Below are 25,428 nucleotides of genomic sequence, written 5' to 3'. Positions count from 1 at the left end.
GAGAAGGAAATGGCAATCCACTCCAGTACCTTTGCCTGGAAAATCCCATGGACAGAGGAGCCTGGTAGGCTACAGTCCATGAGGTGGCAAAGAGTCTGACATGACTGAGCGACTTCACTTTCATTTTCTGAAACAAAGAATGGATTAATTAATAATTATGGATTGTATGCATTATAACAAATTGTCATCTTAAAAAGTAAACAGTAGAGTCCAGTAAAAAGGAGAAGGGAAGAGAGAGGGGAAGGAGGACAAAGGAGCATAGCCAGTGGGGAGGGCAGAGGAGTAGAGACGGAGGAAAAGGTGAGACAGGGTGGGAGGTGGGGAGCGCGCAGACACAGCCAGCTCCTCCCTAACCGTGGTGACTTCTCTCCAGGCGTTTTCAAGGGGCCTGCAGAGAAAGTGTCTCCAGGGCAGCAGGCTGTCCCAGGAACCTTCCTGGCCACTCTAGTGACAGAACAAGTGTCGAGGCTCTCCTGGCCGGGTCTTTCCGTCCCGTGTCCTTTCGTTTGGTCCTTCTACTCCATTTGAAAGGTGCCCTCCCGCTTCTCATTGCCATCAGCCTCACCCACGACCTCCGTGTAGAGATCCTTGTCTGCTTCAGGTTGGTGGCGTTTTCATTAGGAAACACGTTTTACGTCACCAGACCCAGGAGCCACATTCTACCGGTCTTTTCTCTGACCTCTCAGTCCTCCAGGCAGATTCTTCCTTTGCGTTGAAATTTTGAACTTCTCAGGCGGCAGGTCGCAGACACTGGAGCTAGGGTTGCTCGTCTGTAGGGTGACGAACACGCAGGCTTTGACACTGCCTCTGGGCTTTCCCTTGGAGAGTCTTCCCACTCCCACCTGGTCTCTGGGCCCTCTTGCTGTCTCTCCTACATACCAACATTGCTTTACCGTGCAACCTTAGACTGTTCTGGAAAAGTTCTACACCCAGACATCCCATGGCTTTTCGTCAAGTTCTTCCATCCAACATCGCCATTTAAGAGAGCTTCCCCTGCCACCCCCAGCCTACTTTATCACACCCAGCACCCCCATTAATGATTTTTGTGGTTTATTTGTTATCTGCTCCCCCCATCCTAACTAGAGTATAAGCCTTATGAGAGAAGCACCTGGTCTAACTTATTCACTGTTGACTAGCAAAGACTTCGGAGAAGGAAATGGCAACCCCCTCCAGTATTCTTGCCTAGAGAATCCCGTGCACAGAGGAGCCTGGTGGGCTGCCATCTGTGGGGTCGCACAGAGTCGGACATGGCTGAAGCGAGTTAGTAGCAGCAGCAGCAGCAGTAGCAAAGACTTGGTGCTCCAGTAGACTGGTTAAATGAATCAATAGGGTGGCCACATACAGTTGTAAGAGCTGGACCGTAAAGAAGGCAGAGTGCCAAGGAAATGATGCCTTCAAACTGTGGTGCTGGAGAAGACTCCTGAGAGTCCATTGGACAGCAGGGAGATCAAATCAGTCAATCCTAAAGGAAATCAATCCTGAATACTCATTGGAAGGACTGATGCTGAAGCTGAAGCTCCAGTATTTTGACCACCTGATGCGAAGAACTGACTCATTTGGAAAGTCCTGGGTGCTTGGGCAAACTCTGGGAGATGGCAAGGGACAGAAAGGCCTGGTGTGCTGCAGTCCTTGGAGCTGCAAAGAGTCGGCCACAACTGGGTGACTGAACACCAACCATGACGACAACAAGGATGATTTTCCTCTTTGTGTTTCTGCACTTTGTGTTTCTGCACTTTGCTTTCATTACTGTCCCTTTCCCCTCAATGCTGGTGTGCTTCATGTGGTTGGAATCTGAATTTCCAGAGAAACCCACTGAACCCATTAAAGATTTACAGAGACATTGTTGAAACAAAATTTTGCTTCAGGGAAGATGAAAATTTTCCCTTTAAAAATAATATAGTCTATGGCAAAAGAATAGAAACATAGTTAAAGTAATTTATACAATTTTCTATTAACCCCTACTGAAAATATGAATGTCTTTGGGAAATAACAGTGTCCTGTCTTATCCCTCTTCCTTCCCATAAACTTTGCATCTAAATATACCTGTCAAGAACCCAAGTGAATATGCAAAGGCTTTTGTTTCTTTTTTTCAATATTCTCTTCTGTGTGTGCTCAGTCATGTCCAACTCTTTGAGACCCCACAGACTGTAGCCCAGCTGGTTCCCCTGTCCTTGGGATTTTCCAGGCAAAAATACTGGAGCAGATTGTCATGCCTTCCTCCAGGGGATCTTCCCGACCCAGGAATTGAACCCACATCTCTTGCATCTCCTGCATTACAAGTGCGTTCTTTACCAGGAGAGTTACCTGGGAAGCCCTAAAAAATATTAGACCATTTTTTATTTCAAGCTGCTGTCATTCTGTGCTTGAATTTTAGCCCTTGCTTTCCCATATAATCAATTTTGAGTAATTAAAAAAAATACTTTAGGGCTTCCCTGGTGTCTCAGACAGTAAAGAACGCTCCTGCAATGCAGGAGACCCAGGTTTGATCCCTGGGTTGGGGAGATGCCCTGAAGGGAATGGCCACCCACTGCAGTATTCTTGCCTGGAGAATCCCATGGACAAGATTCATCCTGCCCCGTCTCTGCTGTTATTACTATTCGGGAAACAAAAATACTCAAGTAAGAGAGTTTGTGTCTTAAAGGAGTACTTTTGAGCAGGAAGGAAGATGAGGTGCGCACACAGTAGAGGGTGTGTTCCTCAGGCTCCCAGGAGTGCCTGCAGAGCAGGGGAGGCGGCCTGAAGGCCAGCGAGGTGACAGAGGAGTCGCGGGCCTTCAGGGACCCACAGAATTAGCATCCACGCACACCAGCTAGTCAGAGAGGTTGATTAGCTAGGCGTGATTTTATTTAGAAACTTATCCCCAAGTTGAAGATACCTGTCCACAGCTGTGCTCATGGAAAAGTATTAAATATCCTGAAGTCCCTTATGGGTGGTAGTGAAATAATCCACTAGAGATAACTAAACTGAAATGACATGTTTTTTTCCTGCTTTGCCAAGGAAAAGGATCACGCCAGTGTGACATGCTGAGATGTTGCTGGTTTTCCATCTTTGAAACCTGTAATTCCCTGTCCTGTTTGGAATGGAGGAGAGCTGGCCGGGGGTGGGGTGGGGGGCTCCACTTTCCTGGCCCCCTCCCCTCACCAGGAGTGCCCCTGACTTCCCCCTCCTCCAGAGCCCCCCTGGGATCACTTGGGCCTCGCCCCTGGCCATGGGACTCGGAACCGGAATGGTGTGTTCCCCGATGTCCGTGTGCATCCTGGCTTCAAGCTCCGTGATGGTGGTAGAATGGGAGCCTCTGCCCTCAGACTCCCGAGGCTCCAGAATAGGGGACCAGACCTCAAAGTGGGGGTGATCAAAGCGTGTCCTCCCCTCTGCAGGTTTCCACGGGAAACGGCCTGGGAGATGTCTCTAAACTCAGAGCCAAAGGAGGTCCCAGGCAGGGCTCGCTGCCTCCCAGCCCAGCAGGATCCTGGGGCGGGAGAGGTTTGGGGACCCGACAGGGAGGGGCGTGGAAGGCTTGCCAGGGGGCTGGCCGGAGGCTTCGGAGCGAGGCTGCGTGGATGCTTTTCACGCCGGTGATGTGGTCCCAGGAGCAAGGTGGTCCCGTCACCAGGTGCCCGGGAGACCCCACAGGACAGCCTCAGCTGGGGGCCCGGAGGCCAGGAAGAGTCCCGAGTGAGCCCCCAGAGAGAGGGCAGCTGTGCGGGAGGGAGCCAAGCCGGGGCGGGGCGGGGGGGGGGGGGCAGTTCAAAGGGGAGGGAGGGGCGAGGAGGGAGGGGCCAGGGAGGGGGGCCTGCAGGCAGCGCCCCCAGGGAAGAGGCTGCTCGGGCTCACTCAGGCCTCGCCGGGAGCCCAGCGTCCACACTCCAGAGCTGCAAGCGGGTAGAGACTCTACACACCACCCCCCCAGCCCCACTGCTACTCACGCACACACTCACACACACACACACACCCATCCCCCCTCCACACACCCCCATACACACCCACCCCACACACACAACTACTGACACACCCACCCACATAACCACCTACACACTCACACACACACACACCAGCCCCCCACCCCCACCCACCCATCCCCACACACCCACTCACACACATACACACCCCCCACACACCTCCCACACACACACCCCACACCCACACCCACACAAACCCCCCCACACCCCCACATACACCTACCCACACACACACCCCCCCCATACACACCCCGCACACACACACCTACCCACATACCCACACACATCCACGCACCTCCTCCCACACACACACCCACCCTCCCCTGTAGAGAATGGAGGCAGACCCAGCTCTGGGCTTGTCTTGGTCTTCAGAACAGCACCTTCACTCTCGGTTCTCCTCATGGAATTAAGTGTTTGCCACATAAAAGCCTGTAAGCCTGTCTGTCTGCATGTGCAGAAATGGCCCAGAGACTGTGCCGGAGGTTCACCACAGAAACGGAAAGATCTCCCCACTGTCTCTATTGTCAAGGGGCAGCAGAAAATCAAAATAAAACTGTGCTTTCTCACAGCATTGCTGATGTGATTCGCTGGGGTTTTTTTGTACATGTCTAAACCTTCTTGTACATGTGTGCATTTAATTAATTTATTTTTTAATTGAAGGATAGTTGCTTTACAGAATTTTGTTGTTTTCTGTCAAACCTCAACTATGTGATTCACCTTTGTGTAGAAAAAATATTTGTTATTAAAATTAAAGCTAAACATAATTTAATTTTAAACTTATAACTCAAGAAGAAAGGTCAGACTTTTTGAGTAGTTCTGGGCTGTGCATGCTTTTGAACTGTGGTGTTGAAGAAGACTCTTGAGAGTCTCTTGGACTGCAAGGAGATCCAACTAGTCCATCCTAAAGGAGATCAGTCATGGGTGTTCTTTGGAAGGAATGATGCTAAAGCTGAAACTCCAGTACTTTGGCCACCTCATGTGAAGAGGAAAAGACTCTGATGCTGGGAGGGATTGGGGGCAGGAGGAGAAGGAGACAACAGAGGATGAGATGGCTGGATGGCATTGCTGACTTTGGGAAAATAGCTTAAATCTACAAATCTCATTTTCTTCACTCATTCAAAGAGAATAGAAAGTACTTGTTTGGATTGATGAGGATTAAATGAAAGCATGATTGCCTCTACAGCAAACACAGGCATAAAAGATGTAAGATATCATTTGACTTCATCCACAGTTCCTGTTCAGGGGGTAGAAAACACCAATTTCTCCTCCTTTCCCTGGCAGGGGTGCAGAAAGAGTGGGATGGTGACGGAAATAAGATGAGAGAGGAACAGCAGCTTGGAGAGGCCGGGTCAGGAGGTGGATGGTTAGTAGACACCGGCGTGCAGTTCAGTATTAAACCACGGAAGGAGCTGTGATGATCTAGGGGTGTGGAAAGAACTATGCCCAATGGAAATAGAAACTGGCGCCCCTGGAGATAAAACATTTAACAGGTTGGTGATGGAGACCAAGCAGCAGGAGGCTGAAAATACAGACAAAGAATCATAGAAACATATCGCTTTGTAGACACTGTAGACTCAGCACATCTAATGGCCACATGATACCCAGTGAAGAATTTAATGGTGCAAAAATGTTAATTAAGGAATATTTGTATCGTTCAGACAATGCCAGATGAGAGTTTAATTGAAAATTTAATATCCAATAATGGTAATTGATCTGTTTTATTTTTTCAAATCAATTTATTGTTCTAAAGTCATCAAGAGCATTTCCTTACGTTCATGGAATTGCTTTTAAAAACATTTTCTTATGTGAAATTAAACAATTTGTCATTTTATCTAGAAGGATTTACCCCTAAGAAAAGATAACCCCTTCCGTTGTGTAGTGAATGGTTACATTTCCAATAAGAATTCTGATAAAGGTCTACCCTGGTGGCTCAAATGGTAAAGAATTCACCTGTAATGCAAGAGACATGGGTTCGATCCCTGCATTGGGAAGATCCCCTGGAGGAGGGCATGGCAACCCACTCTAGTATTCTTGCCTGGAGAATTCTGATGGGCAGAGCAGCTTGGTGGGCTACAGTCCGTGTGGTCGCAGAGTCAGACATGACTGAGCAACTAAGCACAGCCCTGGACAAATAGCCAACAGAAATTCTTCTGAAAGGTAGACTTGAAAATACCCATACAGATAAGAGGTGTGCTCTGTCCACCTGAGATTCCCGTGTTATATCCAGAAAGGAAGCCCTAAGCACAGTGGTGAGGCTCGGTTCTAAAGTCATGGGTCTTTGTGTCCAAAGAGTGTGTTTTCTGTGGTCTCTGGGTTGCCTAGCTGATGGTGATGGGCAGCTTTCTTGCTGACCCTGCATTGTGCTACCATTAACTAGATGGCCACATAACTGTCTCCAGCCTGTGTATGGACCTTTTGTCCAGAGACCCTTACCCTTAAATGTTTTACACACTCTGGACAGATTATCTGGGTCAGATCACTTGTCATATAAGGTTAGATTTTGAGGGAGAAGGAAAGGAAGGACTCTGCATATACATATAGAACATGGTGACTAAAATCGTTGGAACCTTTCTTTCAGTTTGAGAAATTTCCCCTTAGCGTTACTGTAACTTTGAAATTCTTGTTGGCTTGAGCAGAACATTCTGGTCAACATTCGTATTAGGACTTCAGGATGATTAATGATACACTTTCAGAGTTCTAGGGATTCCTGAGAAAGAAACCAAGGGGAAAGAAGTTGTAATGCAACATGATAAAGCTACTTTAACATTTTCAACAGATGGGTAAAGATGGATTCCACCCCCTAGAGAAAAGTAATCAGAACAACTCTAATCACATCGAGTCAACTAGCATGTGTTGGCTGATGACCCTGTCTACAAGCAGGTGATGGGAGGGCAGTGGGGATGAGGGAGCGGGTATCCTGGTGGGGCTGGCTGACCGCTGTCTACCAGTGAAGTGCAGAGGTGGCCACATGAACATGAGGACAGAAGGCATTATGCAAGAGTGCACAGAATGCCAGCTTTCTTCTGAAAGGGAAGGTTTAGTGTGAATGGTGGTATCTGAATTGAGCCTTTTAACACTGTAGGGATGATCTCTCTGGTCCCAGAGCCCAGCCACTTGCCCACTCCTGGTCTGTTCCTCTCTCCTGCAGAGTTCTGCCCCTGGGAATGGCCTCTGTACTTGGTAACAAACCCCTCACACCTCACGGATCCCCCACTCAGCTCCCTTCCATCTGTGAGGATGCAGTCCTCAGAACTGAGCCCCAAGCTTCCAGGAGGATCTTACGGTTGAGCAGTGGTCCTCTCCTGCATAGATGACATAATCTCCTGCCACCTGCCTGTCACTCCTGCCATCATGAGTATTCCCCCGGTCCCCAGATCCCCAGAGCCTTCACTGTCCTGTGATGAGAGCATCTCGTCTGATGGTCTAGTCTAAGACTTAAAAGTTAAGTCTTTCCTTATCTCCTCAGGCCTCTGCCTTATTTGTTAATGCATGCAGGTGGTACATATCTTAGAAATGCAACTTACCTGTCTCTTTCCAGTCTCGTGTCTTAGCCCTTGAGGGTAGGCATAGGGCCCACCACACTGCAGGATTCACAGTGTGGACTGAACAAATGCTGTGTGCTTAGTCGCATCTGACTCTTTGCCACCCCCTGGACTGTAGCCCACCAGGCTTCTCTGTCCATGGGGATTCTCCAGGCAAGAGTACTAGAGTGGGTTGCCATGCCCTCCTCCAGGGGATCGTCCCAATCCAGGGATCAAACCCAGGTGTCCCACATTGCAGGCTGATTCTCTACCATCTGAGCCACCAGGGAAACCCAAGGATACTGGAGAGGGTAGCCTGTCCCTTCTTCAGGGAAGTTCCTGACCCAGGAATTGAACCCGGGTCTCCTGCATAGCAGGTGGATTCTTCTCCAGTTGATCTACCAGGGGAGACCCAAATAAATGCTATTTGAAAAAAAAACAATGCAAAACAATGAGGCAGAAATAAATTCTGATTGTTTCAATAGAAATAAACTGGGAAGGAGAGCAATCTTTTCAAGGCAGTTTTACCCAAAAACAGAAGTAGGGTACTTTTCCATTATTAAAAAGTCTTCCACATTTTTGAAAAATGAAAGCTCAGAGAACCATTTTAAAAACCACACAATCCATTTTCCATCACAGTAGTGATCTCTACTAACATTCCAAGCCTGTGACTCTCTCCTAGACAGGAAATACGGCATCATACTTACTAACCGCTGTTCTTTGATTACTGAAGAATCTGTGCCCACTTTTCATGAAATTATTGATCATTGGTTAATTTTTAGGGAGTTTTCCTAGTGAATTTAAGACCATCTGAAGATAATTAGCTGGTTTGCATAAAGGCGAATTTCTTGTGTAGAAGGATGGGCTGAGACAGTCATCCAAAGTTAAATTTAAATGAAATTCTGAAATGCATGTAAAGAAAGCATGGTCTTAGCAGCTAGTAAAATAGTAAAGATAGTCATTTTTTTTTAATACGCACAACAACAACAGGGCAGCAGGACTGTAACTAGACTGTAACTAGACTTAACTAGTGGCACGTCTGTGTAGCCAGGAGCAAGGCCAGCGGCTGATGTCCACTCTCTAATCTACTGTATCAGCAGCCGCAGCAGAAAGCTATGACGGCTCCAACTGACCTCAGAAAACAAGTGCAGAGGCTGAGCCTCTCTCTAGAGCCCTTACCTAAGCCCGCTCCTCACGTCCCCTTCAGTATCTTAGCGATGGCGGGATAAAGGAGACGCTCTGAGCCTTCCTATGTTCTTGTGAGCACGTGTGTGTGCGTGTGTTCACATGTGCGTGCATGTACTTGTATGAGACTATTTTTAGGAATGTGCCTATTTTACTAGTCACTTAGACCATGCTTTCTTCACGTGCATTTCAGAATTTTATTTCGGTTCACCTTGTTGATGCCTGTCTTAGCCCATCCTTTACATACCATCATGCAATCCACTGGAGAAGGCAATGGCAGCCCACTCCAGTACTCTCGCCTGGAAAATCTCATGGGCGGAGGAGCCTGGTAGGCTGCAGTTTATGGGGTCACGAAGAGTCAGACAAGACTGAGTGGCTTCACTTTCACTTTTCACGTTCATGCATTGGAGAAGGAAATGGCAACCCACTCCAGTGTTCTTGCCTAGAGAATCCCAGGGACGGGGGAGCTGGTGGGCTGCCGTCTATGGGGTTGCACAGAATTGGACACGACTGAAGCGACTTAGCAGCAGCAGCAGCACCATGCAATCCACCTTTATGCAAACCAGCTAGTCACCTTCAGGTGGTCTCAGGTTAATGAAACTTTATGAGCAATTTTAATAAGTGACTCCAAACTGGAAGTATAAACTTATCTCTGGGCACAAACATCTGGTGAAGTTCAGGGGATTCATTTCCTAACAGAGGATTAAAAAGTAACCATTTTGCATTTTCTGTGAATCATTAAAAATCACAGGGTGAGAGCAAATTAATTCCAAACATCTTTTAAGTGGCATCAAGCTTTCATCACTGCAGGTCTGCAGTATCATTGTCTGCACAGTTTCACAACCTAAAGATCTTTCCTCTTCCTTTCTTCTGGATCTCAGTCTTGGGGAGTGCTAACATATAATGGGGCCTTACAAAATGTTTATTGACTGCATAGATGAGCGTGTAGTTATGAACATAAGAAAAATACAGACTTAGCACCAGTGCCCCATAATACTTTGGTGCATAAAATGGAAAGGAAAATGTAAAAAGCAAGCATTTAGTAATTTCTGATTTTGAAGCTTTTAGGGCTTTTTTTTTTTTTTGAAAAAACAACTGTTACCTGAAAGTGAAAACTCAGGAGATGATTCCAATATTTAGTGCACTGTCTATCTACCAAGAAGCGTGTAGTATGCTCTGGACCCAATCTCATTAAATTTCATACTATCCCTCTGAAGTAGATGATGAGCTATGGCTAAAAAATGAAAAGCGGTTAGATGGACAACAGTGTCTCAGGCGCAGAGTCTCAGAGGGCAGAGAGTGGCTTGGACTCTAACAGGCACATCCCAGAGTGCACAGGGCAGAGCGGCTCCTGCTTCTGGGAGCCCCAGAATCCTGGAGTGTGAGCGCGTCTGAGTCCTAGAGTGGGGAAAGAAGGCAAGACTGCTGCGGTTGACGCACGACCTCCTTCCAGTGGGAACCACTGCTTGTGAAGGTTTGTTTGCATTTGTAAAATGTAGCTTTGCAAACGGAAACCAAGGAACACAGGTAGATTTCGTTATCTAGGCATAAGATGCATAGACCACGGAGCCAAGAGGGCCCCTAGGAAGTCAGGGCCCCAGCTCACAGCACAAATTTCTCTGCACCCTCCCCGCCCCCCAGCTGACAGCAGCAGCAAGGCTGCCTGGGTGGGGGTGGGGAGGGGAGGGAAGATGCCGGGCTTCCCTGTCCCAGAGAGGACTTGGCGCTGAGACGCCAGGACACTGAACAGGGGGTGATGGTTTGGTTAAGGTTCAGCAGGGTGCGCTGTGCCTTCCTCCAGTAACTTTTGAAAGGACAATTTCAAAATAAATTGGAAACTATTTGAACTATCAGTATACATTTTCAGTTAAGTGATTCATCATTTCTACTTAAAAAATAATCCTTGACCCAAATTTCCATATGGCCCTATATTTTTATAATTTTGAAGATGTCAATTATATTGAATAAATGATGTTTGGCAAAACTAATACAATTATGTAAAGTTTAAAAATAAAATAAAATTAATTAAAAAAAAGATATGTACACAATTTAAAAAGTAGGTTCTTCCTGCCCTCATAAAAAATAAGAAATAAAATATTTCCATTATATAGAGAAGAGATATTTCACAAGTTCATATCCTCTCATGAGTTTACAGTGTTTGGTTAGGTATCAAATAATTTTGCCATCAAAGAATTATAATACCCTACATTTTCCATAAATATCTTATTTCTGACAGCCATAGAAGTTACACAGTTTAAATTTGTTTCTGCTGAATAGACACTTGGCTTTCTTCTAAAATTTTGGCTTTTAAAAAATTGACTTTGAGCATTAAATTTTGCTTGAAAATGTATGTCATGTTGAAAAGAACATGCTGATCTTCATTTTATGCTGCTTCTCTACCTTCACATTGACTTTAACAAGCTTAGGAATCTTCTAGTTTAAGTTCTTACATAATTAATGAAGAAACTGAGGCCCAAATTGTTAGGTGACATAAATAATGAAACACAAGACAAATCTTTTTTTTACTTATTTAAAATAACCAGTCATTGATATGGGGTCTAGGATGAGATTGGTGGATGGCATCACTGACTCGATGGACATGAGTTTGAGCAAGCTCCCGCAATTGCTGATGGACAGGGAAGCCTGGCGTGCTGCAGTTCATGGGGTCACAAAGAGTCAGACATGACTGAGCAACTGAACTGATTCCCCTTGGCTCATGATTAAAATTGGAGGGAAAAAGATCTTTCAATAATTTGAAATGAAACATATTTTGGGGAAAGTGGGTGATGATAGGTTCCTATAGCATGATTTTGTGAATTAAATGATACTGATATTTTCAGGGCTTATCAGTGTTTAATCATGTGTGTGTGAGTGTACAGGGTGTTTTTACATAAATATATATGACTCAAATGAAAATATATTTATGGTAACTGTTGAAGTTAAATGCAATTAACTTGTTGGATACCTGTTTCTTAGCTGAAACTTCATTTATTGAGCACTTAATATAGGTGGAGGAAGAATTAAGATCAAGACTTTAGTACTGAAATCTGTAAAAAATCTTAAGGACATTTGCTTGTCTATTTAAAATGGTATAAGAGTTTCTCTTTTTCTCTGGTTCTTTATTGTTTTTCTTTATTATTCTCAATATTTTCAGAAGCTTTAAAGGCCATTGAAAAAACATAAACAACATGACAAGATGAGATAAAATACAAATAAATGTGAAAGATAATGTAAGAGAGCAAAATATCGTCACCAATAACACTAAGGTATTTGACTCTAGGTTACACTGAGTCAGAGAAAGGAAAATATGTTTTCTGAAGAATTAGCATGCCACAGATGGCTTTATACTTGTTAGAGATGATCCACAAGCTTGTCTATAAGTTTTATTGCAGATAAAGCTGAGATGGCAACCTATCAGTTCCAATATTTACAGTGCTCATATTGTAAAAACAGAATTCTTGCTCAAGAAAAAAGCTATCATGATGCTAGCAATGTATGTCTACCTTAGAGATATCCTCCATAGTCTTGGAGTAAACATGGTGATAACTCTTTCTGGTTGGCTTGTTAGGATCTCTCTCCTTGCATGTTTTATGCAGAAAGTTAGTGCTGAGAATAGAGATGGTGAAAGGGGGGTTGTCTTCTCAGGTGGCACAAGTGTGAAGAATCCACTTGCTAATACAGGAGATGTAAGAGACACAGGTTTGATCCCTGGGTGGGGAAGATCCCCTGGAGGAGGGCATGGCAACGCACTCCAGTGTTCTTGCCTGGAGAATGAACAGAGGAGCCTGGTGGGCTACAGTCCATAGGGCTGCAAAGAGTTGGACACAACTGAGCAACTCAGCATGCACACACATAGAGAGGGAAACCTGGAGTTTTGCCAAATAATTAGAATTGTAAAACTAGTCAAACTTCTCCTTTACAGGGAATTCAGAGCTGTTTATTGTCTCACTGCAGGAACTGTAGCATGTCAGGTTCCAAGCACCCTATTGCCCGTTGGAAGTCTTGACATCTCTTTCTTTCACCTTCTGTTTCCCTCGCCCACTGTTGTTCCCCTTTGTCCTGAGCTGTCTGTTGTGCTGCTGCTGCTGCTAAGTTGCTTCAGTCGTGTCCGACTCTGTGCGACCCCAGAGACAGCAGCCCACCAGGCTTCCCGGTCCCTGGTATTCTCCAGGCAAGAACACTGCAGTGGGTTGCCATTTCCTTCTCCAATGCATGAAAGTGAAAAGTGAAGGTGAAGTTGCTCAGTCGCGACCCCATGGACTGCAGCCCACCAGGCTCCTCCATCCATGGGATCCTCCAGGCAAGAGTACTGGAGTGGGGTGCTGTTGCCTTCTCCTGGCCAGCTGTTAAAAGGAAGTGTAGGGTATGAAGAAGGGGGATTAAACCACCTGTGCAGGTAAACCTCAAGTTCAAGGCATCCTTGGGAGACTGCAAAGTGCTTGCACAAAAAATACACATGCCGGGGCCAAGATCAGTAAGAACAAATAATGAATGCGTCACTGGGCCAAAAGAATAAAGTGCAGAAAATGACAGCTTCAGCTAATGCCTTCAATGGTGTATGTTCTTGTGTTTGTATTTGTGGCAAAGGTAAAGAAAGTCAGCCATGAGTTAAAGATGAATAGAGTAGGAAAGCCACTCCAGTGTTCTTGCCTGGAGAATCCCAGGGACGGGGGAGCCTGGTGGGCTGCCGTCTATGGGGTCGCACAGAGTCGGACACAACTGAAGCGACTTAGCAGCAGCAGCAGCAGCAGAGTAGGAAAGAGGGTTCAGGAAAGAGTAAAAGGAAAGAAGTTCATAGACGGGGAGATTGGGAGCAGCTCTGAATCTACTGGGAAATGGGAAACCGCAGAGGCTTTTGTTGGGAAGGGGGAGCTGATCTGACTTGTCTCGGAGACTGGGTGGAGGAGAATGCAAGCGGGCATCAGCGGGGAGCCGGCGGTGTTGATCCCAGAAAGACATGGAAGGAGGCTTAGGCAAGATGGGGAAGGGGGAGGACTTGCGAGGGCGATGGGAGGACCGACAGGGCGGATGTGCGGGCAGGTGGGGCGACTGGGAGGGGAAGGAGGGGGCGAGGAGGACTGGAGGCTCCGCGTCCACAGCAGAGACTCGGCGGTCTGCACGCCTCCTCCGGTGGGCTTTGCTCAGACGTCTCCGAGGCGGGAAGCAGGCAGCTGCGCACCTGGCCTTAGGCGAGGGTTGAGGAGTTGGAGATGGACGCATGGGGCCATTAGCACCCGGGGGGCACGGACGCCAGGGCCCTGGGTGGGACCCAGAAGGCGCCAGTGTAGACTCAGAAGAGGACCAATCCCAGGGCGGCTGCAACCCTGAGAGGCTGGGAGTGAGGGTGACAGAGGACGCCCAGCGGGACAGCGGGCGGCGTGCGCAGGAGCCCACGGGGTGCTGGGGTCAGCTGAGATGCCAGAGTTTATCATCAGCGTCGACAACGAGGAGTGACTGATGCCTCTCTCTGAGTCGTTTCTCTAGAAAGATGAAGGCAAACAGCTGATGGGAACGTCTTCCAGAACGTTAAAGATTTTTCAAATTTTCTGCGATGAACTATTGTATTGTCTAAAATGTCTGGAACAAATTATAACGTATTTCTTGAGGTAGCAATACAAAGAATTTAACATGTATCACTGTAGGTAAAATGTGGCCTGAGGCATTAAGTTTTACAGTAAAAATATAAAGGACTATTATCTTAATAATCAGGGATTGAGAGTGTTCTGCTGTGAAGTTTATCAAAAATTAACTGGGCTCTCCAAACTTGTGGTTGCTGGAAGGGACAAAATCGATGGTCAAAATGGATGAGGTTGGGGATTAAGAGGTACTAACCTCCAGTCATGAAATAAGTAAGTCACAAGGAGGTAATAATACAGCGTAAAGAACAGACTCAATACCACCGTCATAGCTTTGTAAGGTACGGACGGTTACTGGGTTTACTGGGGTCATTTCATAATGTATTTAAATGTTGAATCACTATATTGTACACCTGAAACTAACATAATATTGTAAAGTCAACTATGCTTCAGTTATTATTAATAATAATAAGAACTAGGTTCTCAATTGCTGAAAATAGCTTACCTGTTTTTCCCCACAGCCTTGGTATTCACCACATACCTCATGAAGGTTTCTTTTTTCTTTTTTTTTTTTTTGCCTGTAGGATAAAACAATTTTACTTCATCAGTTTTCTATTCAGGGCTATTACCTTTGGACAGAGAAAAGAAAATGTGTTCCCTGAGGATCTGATGAATGAATTTTGTGTGCAGAGTTATGAAAAGAATCACTTGAATTTATCACCTCCAAACACAGTTGAATATTATTTTTCAAGTATGAAATAACACAGTATATTTTAGTGTAAAGGCTTATTACTGTGAGACTATGAGATGATACTTACATAGTACCAGCGTAATTTTTTTTTCTGTGAAATGGAATGATTCAAGTTGAATATATACCTTCAAAGTAAGTGGGAGAGGGATATATATATATTTTGTTAATTTAGATGAATGAATTCATTTACTTTTACATAGTTAGACATGTTGGGGTGAATGATGTACAAATATCAAAAAATTAACACTTAAATTAGGATTATGAATACACTTTAAATGACTAAGATCATTTTAAGCTTCAAAATCTTTAGAATATACTTATTCTTAAAAAAATAAAATAGTTTTTATTTAGCTGAACTAAATCTTTTCTGTGACTTGGTCTTAGAGCTCCTGAGAAATGAGAGTATCCTTTTTACAACTAATAATAGTATTTACTATCAATTAGACTATGTTCAGAAGTACAGATTCCCTTTTCTTATTTTTTAATATACAATCTTATGTAATAACATCTTACGTAACAATTTACTGTTGCTTTGTTAATTTAAACTTTCAGAATCTTTAAAATCATACAATGAAAAGGAGAGTAAAGGGACATTAATTCTATCTTCAAATTATTTTGAATAGACATGGTGTTGGATAACTGCATGAAACACATTTGTAGGAAATCATATTATGGTGGCAAACCCAATTTTCAAGAAAGATTATTCCCATGTATTTCCTATGCTGTTTTTTTTTCATATGATTGCTATCAGAGTTAATTTTTCCTCTATAAGGAAACACTGTTAATGCTCTCAATAATGTTAAAAGTCTATTAAATAAAAGGTGGACGTGTAGGAGATGACAGACATCACTGGTTGTTGTCTTCTGTCACAGAGACATATCCCGGAAATAAGTTTCACTACCAGCTGGTTGGATCTGGTGCCCAGGAAAACATGTGGATGTTTCTTGGAATAACCCGTGACTGAGGTTACCTCCAGCTCATTCATCACCAGCCCTGGCAGGGCTATAATGACCAGGCCCTGGGATACCCAGCAAATGAAGACAGTGGCTGCCAAAGTGGGGAGGAGAGGAACCACAAGCCGGAAGACTGCCATGTCCAGAAATACCGAGAAAGGGTTCTGTTTTCATGGAATGAGAGAAGCTTTAGTTCTGTAAACCCACACCATCCCTTTTATTTTTTACTTTTACCTAATTTGAATTTCTGAATTTAGCTTTCCTTGGGAAGAAATAAATGTTAATAATTTCTTCATACAATTTTTCAAAAGATTGTAGCTATAGAAATAACCCACAAAATTAGAAAATTACAGTTTAGGTGGAAGAACTGAGAAAATTTAAGGACTCTAAATAGATTTTCTGTTTGCCTTTACTTCATCATATTTTTTTCTCCTTTCTGGATAAAGCTGTAACAGATTTAAGTATCAGGCTTAAGATACGTATAAAATTAGTGTTGTAGAATATGTTTATTCCTTGACATTTCTTATTAGCTGGCATAATTACCTCCATGTGTATTGGGGAACCCATGATTTTCCCAGTGTTGATGGATGACAGGATATTATCTCAAACTGTGATATGGGAGGAAATTCAGTTTTCACAGAATATTCATGTAATGCTAATTGAATTAATTCTTGGGTTGTGCAGCATGTCTTGTTTAAGATATTGTACACCCAGTGCTTTTACTTGTTAGGAAGCTTCTCCATCATGGGCTCCCCTGGTAGCTCAGTTGGTAAAGAGTCCGCCTGCAATGCAGGAGACCCCAGTTCGATTCCTGGGTCAGAAAGATCCTCCGGAGAAGGGATAGGCTACCCACTCCAGTATTCTTGGGCTTCCCTTGTGGCTCAGCTGGTAAAGAATCTGCCTGCAATGAGGGAGACCTGGGTTCGATCCCTGGGTTGGGAAGATCCCCTGGAGGAGGGAAAGGCTACCCACTCCAGTATTCTGGCCTGGAGAATTTCTTGGACTGTATAGTCCATGGGGCCGCAAAGAGTCAGACACGACTGACTTTCACTTTCACTCTCACTTTCTCCCTCATGCATTTCCTGTTTAGCTATCTGTCACCCTGGTTCGCCTGTTCCCTTGTGAAAGATGTGCCTGCTGGTGGTTTCAGGGGTATCATGTGGTTTACCCCACTTGCTTAAATATGTCTTGAGTAGCTGATACCAAAGTAAAAACACACTAAAAAACTGCTTTCTCAAGCTAGCAAAAAAGTGTGTCACGGGTTAAATTGAAAGTGTCTCATGGAGTCTGGTAAAATACCCTCGCGAGCACCCATTGCCAACAATGAAAATAGTTTTCCTACATGCTGGTGAGATTTGGAGGGAGGAGGGTGTAGGTGGGACTGGAGGCAGATGAGAAATCCTAGAAATCAGATCCAGACAAAGGTGCTCAATACCTGTCTTCTGATGATGAGTACAAACTTGTCTTTAAAGTTCATAGAATTTAGAAGCTCACTGTACTGAACCAGTTTTGTTTGAAAGGTGCTCCTATTTTCCCTCCTATAAAAATAATTAGAGCTACTTCCCAATGTCTCCAATAAGATTCCAACTAAGTGCTACAGGAGAGAAGACGGGAGAGGGTTTCTTGGAATAAGTTAAATGCTGATAGTTTGAGGAGTAGAGATCTTTTTTGGTATTTATCCATTTGACTTTTTTCTTTTAATGTCAACAATGTGGAAGACACTCCATCGGGTACCAAAGACACAAAGATAAAAGACACTCTCTACTGATAAGTCACCTGCCATCCAGTGGGGAGAAAGATAAATACAATAGGTTACATGCAAATTATAGGCTAAAAGTATAAATGGGATGGTGTGCAGCACAGAGAATCAAGAGACTCTTCCTGTCTTGATTCACCCTGGGAGGTGTGGTCGGCTTCCCCGGGGGAAGTGACATTTCACTGGATTCCTAGGTGATGAGTAGGAGTTAATTAGGAGGAAAGCTCTGTGTGTGCACGTGTGCACATACATATGTGCATGTATATGGGGAGTGAGGCTAGTTGAGGAGGGTATCCCAGATAGAATGAAAGGACTGGCGTGGAAGGCTTCATAGAAACGGAAGAATAACCGTGCATGTAACTTCAGAGAGCTCAGTTTATACAGACACAGAGCACGTGGGCAAGACGAGCTGGAGGTACAGTCGGGTTTTACGCATCTCATGATGGAGCGACACAGACCTGCCAAACACACAGCTTGAGGAGGGAATGCCGATCACATTTTTTGTTACAGAAATATCTTGAGAGCGGTATTAAGGGCAAGAAACCAGAGCTAAGGAATGATTTGTGGCCAGAGGGTTGTTTTAATACTAGTAAGAAATGATAAATGTGGGCAAGGGTGACAAAGCATGCATGAGGCTGAAGGGCTGGTACAGTGGGAGTAACGGGCTCCAGGTGTAGAGTGAAGAATAAAATTCTGCAAATCAAAGCAGAATGCCACTTGATTTTCACTTATCCACCCTTTCGTTAATTACTTTTACTCTTGTTTGTCTGTAAGATCACTTTGGTGACCCTCTCCAAGGTTAAGTTCCCCACCCATCTAATCTGTAAACAATATATGAATTTCTAAGTAGTTACCCTACCACAGCCACATGCTAGGCACCCTGCTAGAAGCTGGGGTGGACCTGGTGATGGCCAAGACATGTACTTCCTTTTGAACAGCTCGTGATTCATTAAACTAGAAAAAGCACTCTATTCAATTTCTACTACTTCTATAAATAAACCATGCCATTTCTACAAAACTAGGGATTTGGTGGCGGAACAGCATACGGAAATGGCTTGGTTACTTTGCTTTGTCAACGTGATGCCCTGTGGGCAATCCGTGCTGCTGTTTTGTGGAGAGAAAGCTTAGGTTACAGAAAAGTCATGAAAAGATTTACTAAATGTTAGTTGTGTTCTCGTATGTAGAGCTCAAAAATATTTCACCAAATATATGAAAGTTGGCGCCATACAATCGGAGAGGCTGTTCACCCTTTCACTTGTGTATGTAGCCGGCACGTAGACACAGCCCCTAGTGACACCCAGGGAGAGAGCTTCTGTCTCAGAGGGCTTTGCCAAATGCGGAGAGATAAATCAGCCCTGAGTCTGGGTGTCTGGAGTGTGAATCTGTCTAAGAAAAGCCCTGCATCCCCTCCCAGTACCGTGCTTATTCGGTGCAAGTTCTCCCAAGCCTCTACAGAGAGAGAGATGCTCTCTAGCTTCCAGACTAATGTCATGTTTAGTTTCATTTTTAACTCCGAGCTCAGAATGGGTAATAATACTTCATTTGCTTTTGCAAATGAAGGAAGAGATTTTGGAGTCCCTGTTAACATATTCCTCCCGCCTCACTTTGTTACGTAGGAATTTTCCTCCTTCATTTGGGATCCCTCCTCCTTGTCCGAAGGACCTACTCATCCCTCACTGCACTGTCCCTGGCAGCTGCCAGACGCGGTGTTATTCCCTTTGCACATGCTGAAATACACACGCTGAAATACACACGCCCAGAGTCCAGGTCAAGGTGCAGGAAACCCACTAGATATGACCTGCAGAATCCCTGGTAGGTGGACTTACCTTATCTTCCCTACTAACACCTATTTAAGTTCTAGCCCTTATTTTGTAGCAGAGTACATATTATATAGAATGAACTATAATCATAAATTCATCAATATTATTGTTTATATATACACCAATACTTATTCCTTTTAACATGTATTTACTAACTCCAAGTTCTATGTGTCTCCAAATATTACATTGCCACTAACATCCTTTTCATGTTTGTGGTAAAAGTGAAAATGAAAATAGAAAGCTATAGGGTGGCTATATATATATGCAATAATTTTGCAATTTAAATAAATTTAACTGGTGTAATCTAAGCGATACTGTGCAAATGAAATGCTATTTTGGAACAACATCAGTCCTCTGGGTAGATATTCAAATTGCACTCTATATCTAAGCAAGCTTTTTTTTTTATTTAAAAGACTCAAGCAGAGTTATCTGTATTTTTCTAATTGCTATATTTCAAAAATTAATGAGTGACATTAAGACATTCTGATGGGAGAATTTAATAAGTGAAATAAGAATATATTATACTTAGTGTTTTAGGGCTTTTTTACCTTGACATTATTAAGTACTTATATATTTGATTTAGTGCTATAATTTCTGAAAATTATGTTTGCATCATAGTCATAACCTTATTTTTCATTTTAACAGTAACAAAATTAGCCTTGACCAATGATAATTTAAAAGCTATTTGATTTCCACCAATCTTCTCTGTTCTTGTTTCCATTATGTTACATCTGTCTTATTCCCTTTGTCAGCATATTTTTTGATAATATTTGAGTTTTGGTATTGTTTTTCAGTAATTTGACCATTGCATCTTCTGGTTGAAGTACTTGCAGAGATGAGTATCGCATTTATTTCTGATTCCTGTACCTTTCTCTCGCTACTCTGATCCTTTCCACATTTCAGACTCCCACACATGGAGACAGTAACAGCAGAGCAAGTGAACACCTAGTCTTTGCCAAGAGCGCTTTGAAATATATGCAGTTTTCTACACATTGGTGTCAGTCGCTCAGTCGTGTCCAGCTCTTTATGACCCCGTGAACTGTAGCCCGCCAGGCTCCTCCAGCCGTGGGATTCTCCAGGCAAGAATACTGGAGTGGGTTGCCATTTCCTTTTCTATCCTATACATTAAAAAAATACTTATTTCTTTCAGCAGTCAGGTTTTCAGAGACATGGCAACTAAAAATTAGGAAGCCAAAGTTTACCTAAATTATACAGAATTTATATATAAATTATACCAAATAAATATAATATTTATACCAAATTATAACAATATAAATTATACCAAAATTATATATCAGAAGACTACTGATTTCTTTCTTATTTTACTTATCCAGTACAGTCGGGGCATACATACATTTTATAATGTTTTACATTAGTTTCAGGGGAAAAAAATCATAAAATAAAACTCACAAATTAAAAAAATGGTAAATTGTTCTGTCTTTTTTTCTAATTTTTTATAACTCATGGGATTGAAAACTATCAGATTGGCTGAAAAGTCTTAGATAATGAGACGGTGATGATGAAATTAAGATCTGTGAAGGCTATATTTACAACTCTAGTAGGTTTAAACTGTTTTATATCAATCTATTTTCAGAGAGCCTTTTATTAAGAATTAATAAAATTTTCTATTTTTTTCATGGAAAGGTCTTTGTTTTAAAGAAAGTGAATGTCATCCAGTGCATTTGCTTCTAGGAATTACACAAGATCATCTTTAACAATATAGAAAAATACAGTACAAGGAGCACAATACCGTGTGTAACATAAACAGCTAGTGGGGGCCTCCTAGAAGCTCAGGGAGTTCAGCTGGATGCTCTGTGATGGCTAGAGGGCTGGGCTGGGGGCGGAGGTGGGAGGGAGGACCCAGAGGGAGGAGTAGATGTACACATTTAGCTGATTCACTTCATTGTACAGCAGAGGCTAACACAACATTGTAAAGCAATTGTACTCCAATTAAAAAAAAAATCTAAGTATGAAGAAAAAAATGTAATGGGGGATTTACAGCATCATAAGAGTTTTAGGCTTTTGAACTGTGGTGTTGGAGAAGACTCTTGAGAGTCCCTTGGACTGCAAGGAGATCCAACCAGTCCATTCTGAAGGAGATCAGCCCTGGGATTTCTTTGGAAGGAATGATGCTAAAGCTGAAACTCCAGTACTTTGGCCACCTCATGCGAAGAGTTGACTCATTGGAAAAGACTCTGATGCTGGGAGGGATTGGGGGCAGGAGGTGAAGGGGACGACAGAGGATGAGATGGCTGGATGGCATCACTGACTCGATGGACGTGAGTCTCAGTGAACTCCGGGAGTTGGTGATGGACCGGGAGGCCTGGCGTGCTGTGATTCACGGGGTAGCAGAGTCGGACACAACTGAGCGACTGATCTGATCTGATCTGATCTGAAGAGTTTTAGGAATTTCCTGGCAGGACTTAGGGGTTTTTTGTTTTTATTTTTGTTTTAATCACTGGGTGATTTTTGTTGGATTTTCTGGGATAAAGTTAGAGGGTTACCAAGCTTTGCTACATTTGCATGTTCCTTTTCCCACAATGAGATCGTCTTAGTTAAATTTTTTTTTCTTTCATTTAATTCTTTCAGCAATAGCAATGATATCTAAGACTCAGATGGGAACATAGAATTCTTAGGATTTGTTTAAGCATATCCATTCCAATCGCTTTTTTTTTTTTTTTTTGAGTTTCTACAGCAACAAAAAGATTTGCATATAGTGATTCTATGAATAATCTCCTGGAAGCCCAAAGTACAGCTTAACTTTATTCTCAAGGCTAGAAATGCTCCTAGAAATAGTCCAAGAAAATTCTACCTTTTTTTCCCTGCCATTGTTTTAGCAAGGTTTTCATCCCCAAGAAATGCTTTTGTATTGGAATTTTATTTCCGCTCCAGTGGTGGGTGGGAGGTTGCAGTTATTTCCAATCCAGAATCGTTAGAGAGTGAAGTTCCTTCAACCTCATTTATCTCCCAGGAAACATAGTTGGCAGAAACCATGAAGGGAAGAAAAAAGAAAAACAAGTGAACCCAGTAGACACAGAGCATCCTGTGGATAAATTCAGGATGCAGTGGTCCAGGGCATCCAGCGCGGCTTCTAATTGTTGGTGTTGTCCACACTGTGAAGAGGAAATCATCAACAAAGTGATCCCAGGGATAAAGTCCTTTATTCACAATGTAAGGGTGATAAATTTATCAAGATAGGAACAGGAACAAAAATTGAGACAGAAGCTAACACACTATTGTAAAGCAATTATCCTCCAATTAAAAATTTAAAAAAGGAAAAAAAAGATGCACAACATAGCTAATACAGTCAATGTTTTTAATGACTGTAAATGGAATGTAACTCTTTAAAAAATGTATAAAAATTAAATGAAAAATCAATTTTAATTTAAAAATAGTCACCAGATGCATAAGCTCTTAAAAAAGAAAAAGAAAAATTGAAATAAAATAATACTCCTGGAATGTTTCAAGGGAGATAGTCTCAAAATTCTAACACTTAAAAAATGATAAAAAGAAAAAAGTGTCTTTGTAAATGTTTTGTTCCCTGACCACCGTATGCTTTCTGAGGAGAGCTTAAAACTCCCAAATGCATTAATTTAATGATAGGAAAATAACGGCCAGGTTTGTTTGTATTTGACATTTTGATTCTTATTTTTTTATTTGGTAGTTTTCACTCTTATCTGCAGGATGACATTAGGTTGCAAAATAGTTTGAACTCAAGCAAGAGCTTGTTTTCACTAGTAAATCTCCCAGATTGAAGGGGAAGTAAATAAAAAGTAATACAGTATTCCGCATCATAACTCAAAAAGTTTTTTTCAACAAAGCATAAGAAAGCTATTTATAGAGCTAATTATGGTGAAAAGTGTTAGTTACAGACCCCTCAGACTGTAGCCCTCCAGGCTCCTCTGTCCATGTGTTTCTCCAGGTTAGAATACTGGAGTGGGTAGCCATGCTCTCCTCCAGGGGATCTTCCTGACCCAGGGATTGAACCCAGGTCTCCCGCATCCAGGCAGATTTTTTTTTTTTAACCATCTGAGCCACCAGGAAAGCCCAGAGGTAATCATACCCATATCTAGAAAGATTTTTTTTAATTATGCTGTATCTTCATCTTGTTCATGATCTCATATTCATTAAAATGGAAAACTCCCAAGTTTAAAATGAGCTCTGATGTAGTCACGGGGGCACTCTCCATGGTCCTGGTTGAACATCTCAACATCTGGTGGAAAGACACACCCTGCCTTCCCGTCTTCATTCCACCCCGAGTCTTGTTTTGATTGGACTAGATCCTGGCACTTGAGATTCCGTAATTGTCAAGTGCCTGTTATTGAGAACGCAGCGTGTGGAAGTTCTCTAGGAGCCTCCTGTAATAAGCCGATGCTTCAGCTGTCTTCACAGATGGTTGGGGGTGCTGGAAGACGAAGGTGTGGGTGGGGCTTGGGTTTCCTCTGAAAAGAGGTAAGCAAGGCGAAATGTCTGCTCCATTCCAAAGGTAATCAATGTGCTGTTCCACTGAGCAGGCTAGTGTTTTAAATCTGTTTAATACTTGTGTCCATTGAATTTTCAACTGTTACTTAAGGTATAATCTCAATACTTCATTCTGCAGGTTTTCTTTATTTCAGGGGTTTCCCTCACCCCACACATAGAAGCAAATGAAATCTGAAAGACATTAAAATACCGATGAAAATCTCATTCAAATGAGATAAGAGAAAACTGAGCTGGGTGACTCAACATTCAGGCATTGAACAGTTGGAGAAGTGAAATGCCTTCAAGCACCCTTGACATGACCAATTGTCCCTGCTTCCGGATTATTGCTCTGTGCGAATAAAAACGGGGTGTGGGAGGAGCCCTGGTCGGAATGTCTGAGTGGCAGTGCCCATCGGCAGGGCCCTGTGGGACCCTGGGCAAGTCCTTGACCCTCTCCCTCTCTCTCTCCATATACAAAATAAGGAAAACAGCTCGTTTTCCTCATCTCGCCTAAGTTTTAAGGTCAGATATGGTAATGGATTTCTGATTATTTCCCTAAGCATATGTCGCTATTTGAATGATCATCCGCCCAAGTCAGCTCCTTTGTTGGAAACTGATGACGGCCACTAGGTGGCGAAATCTCATTGCACTCCCCCGCCGGGCCATTTCTCCTTGCCAGACAACTGGTCCTTAGGGATGCGAGACTTTGCTGACTTCTTGGAAAAACTAAAGTGACCTTCCTTTGCATTTGCTATTATTAGCTTGGGAGCCATATGCGTCTGCTTCATCTTATCAGATAGATCAAGAGTATATTATTAATAACCGTGGAGGATATGCCCCCAAGTGGCACAAACTCCTCCCACTCTAGAGCTCCCAGGCAAATCTCAAATACTTATTGTAAGACCGGACTGATGAGCAGAGCAAGTTTAATCTTTAAAATGTAGAGGACACTATCAAGGATATCTTTAAATTAGGGTTTCTTTAGCTTTTAAGCTTTACAGTTTATAGGCCAAAGTAAGTCACGGATGTCAGCAATAGTTTACATAGAATGTGTTTTTAAATGACAAGCTGACTTTTAAGAGCTGAGGCCTGACCTGTGCCTGAATCCTGTGCTTAACATCATCTTTTCAGTGTGGACTCCAGGCCCAGCACATCACAGATTACAAAGTTTCCTGAAAGATAGTCTGTTTTATAAAACGTTGACTCCCCTGTGCTGTCTCCATTACATACATTTCCTTTCAACTATTTAACATAGCTTGAATTTTTTAAAGTAATTCTCTAGGATTTTTTTTTTTTGACTGACCACTTCTTATGTTAAAAGTTTGATTTGCACTTAAACAGGATTAAATAATAGTAAATATATACAGTGTGTACATTTGATAAGCCTCATAGGAAAAGTAATTCATATGAAACAACTAACTCTTTAACCCAGGACTTAAATGAAAA

General features: G+C 43.0%; 1 protein-coding gene across 2 annotated transcripts in view; it reads left to right on the top strand.

Annotated features, from left to right (window-relative positions):
* NALF1 (NALCN channel auxiliary factor 1) overlaps nt 1-25,428 on the top strand; it is a 614,124-nt gene that overhangs the window by 184,171 nt on the left and 404,525 nt on the right. The window contains exon 3 of one of the 2 annotated variants that reach the window (XR_008701154.1): nt 15,865-16,197. The exons of the other annotated variant lie outside the window; for it this stretch is intronic. The gene's annotated coding sequence lies outside the window, so the exon portion shown is untranslated. Of the gene's footprint in view, nt 1-15,864; nt 16,198-25,428 lie in introns of those variants that run through there. 2 annotated transcript variants of the gene reach the window in all.

The sequence above is a fragment of the Bubalus kerabau genome, chromosome 12, assembly GCF_029407905.1.
Source record: "Bubalus kerabau isolate K-KA32 ecotype Philippines breed swamp buffalo chromosome 12, PCC_UOA_SB_1v2, whole genome shotgun sequence".
Lineage (NCBI taxonomy): Eukaryota > Metazoa > Chordata > Mammalia > Artiodactyla > Bovidae > Bubalus > Bubalus kerabau.
Note: the sequence above shows the minus strand (reverse complement) of the source record. Positions and strands in the feature narration are given on the sequence as shown.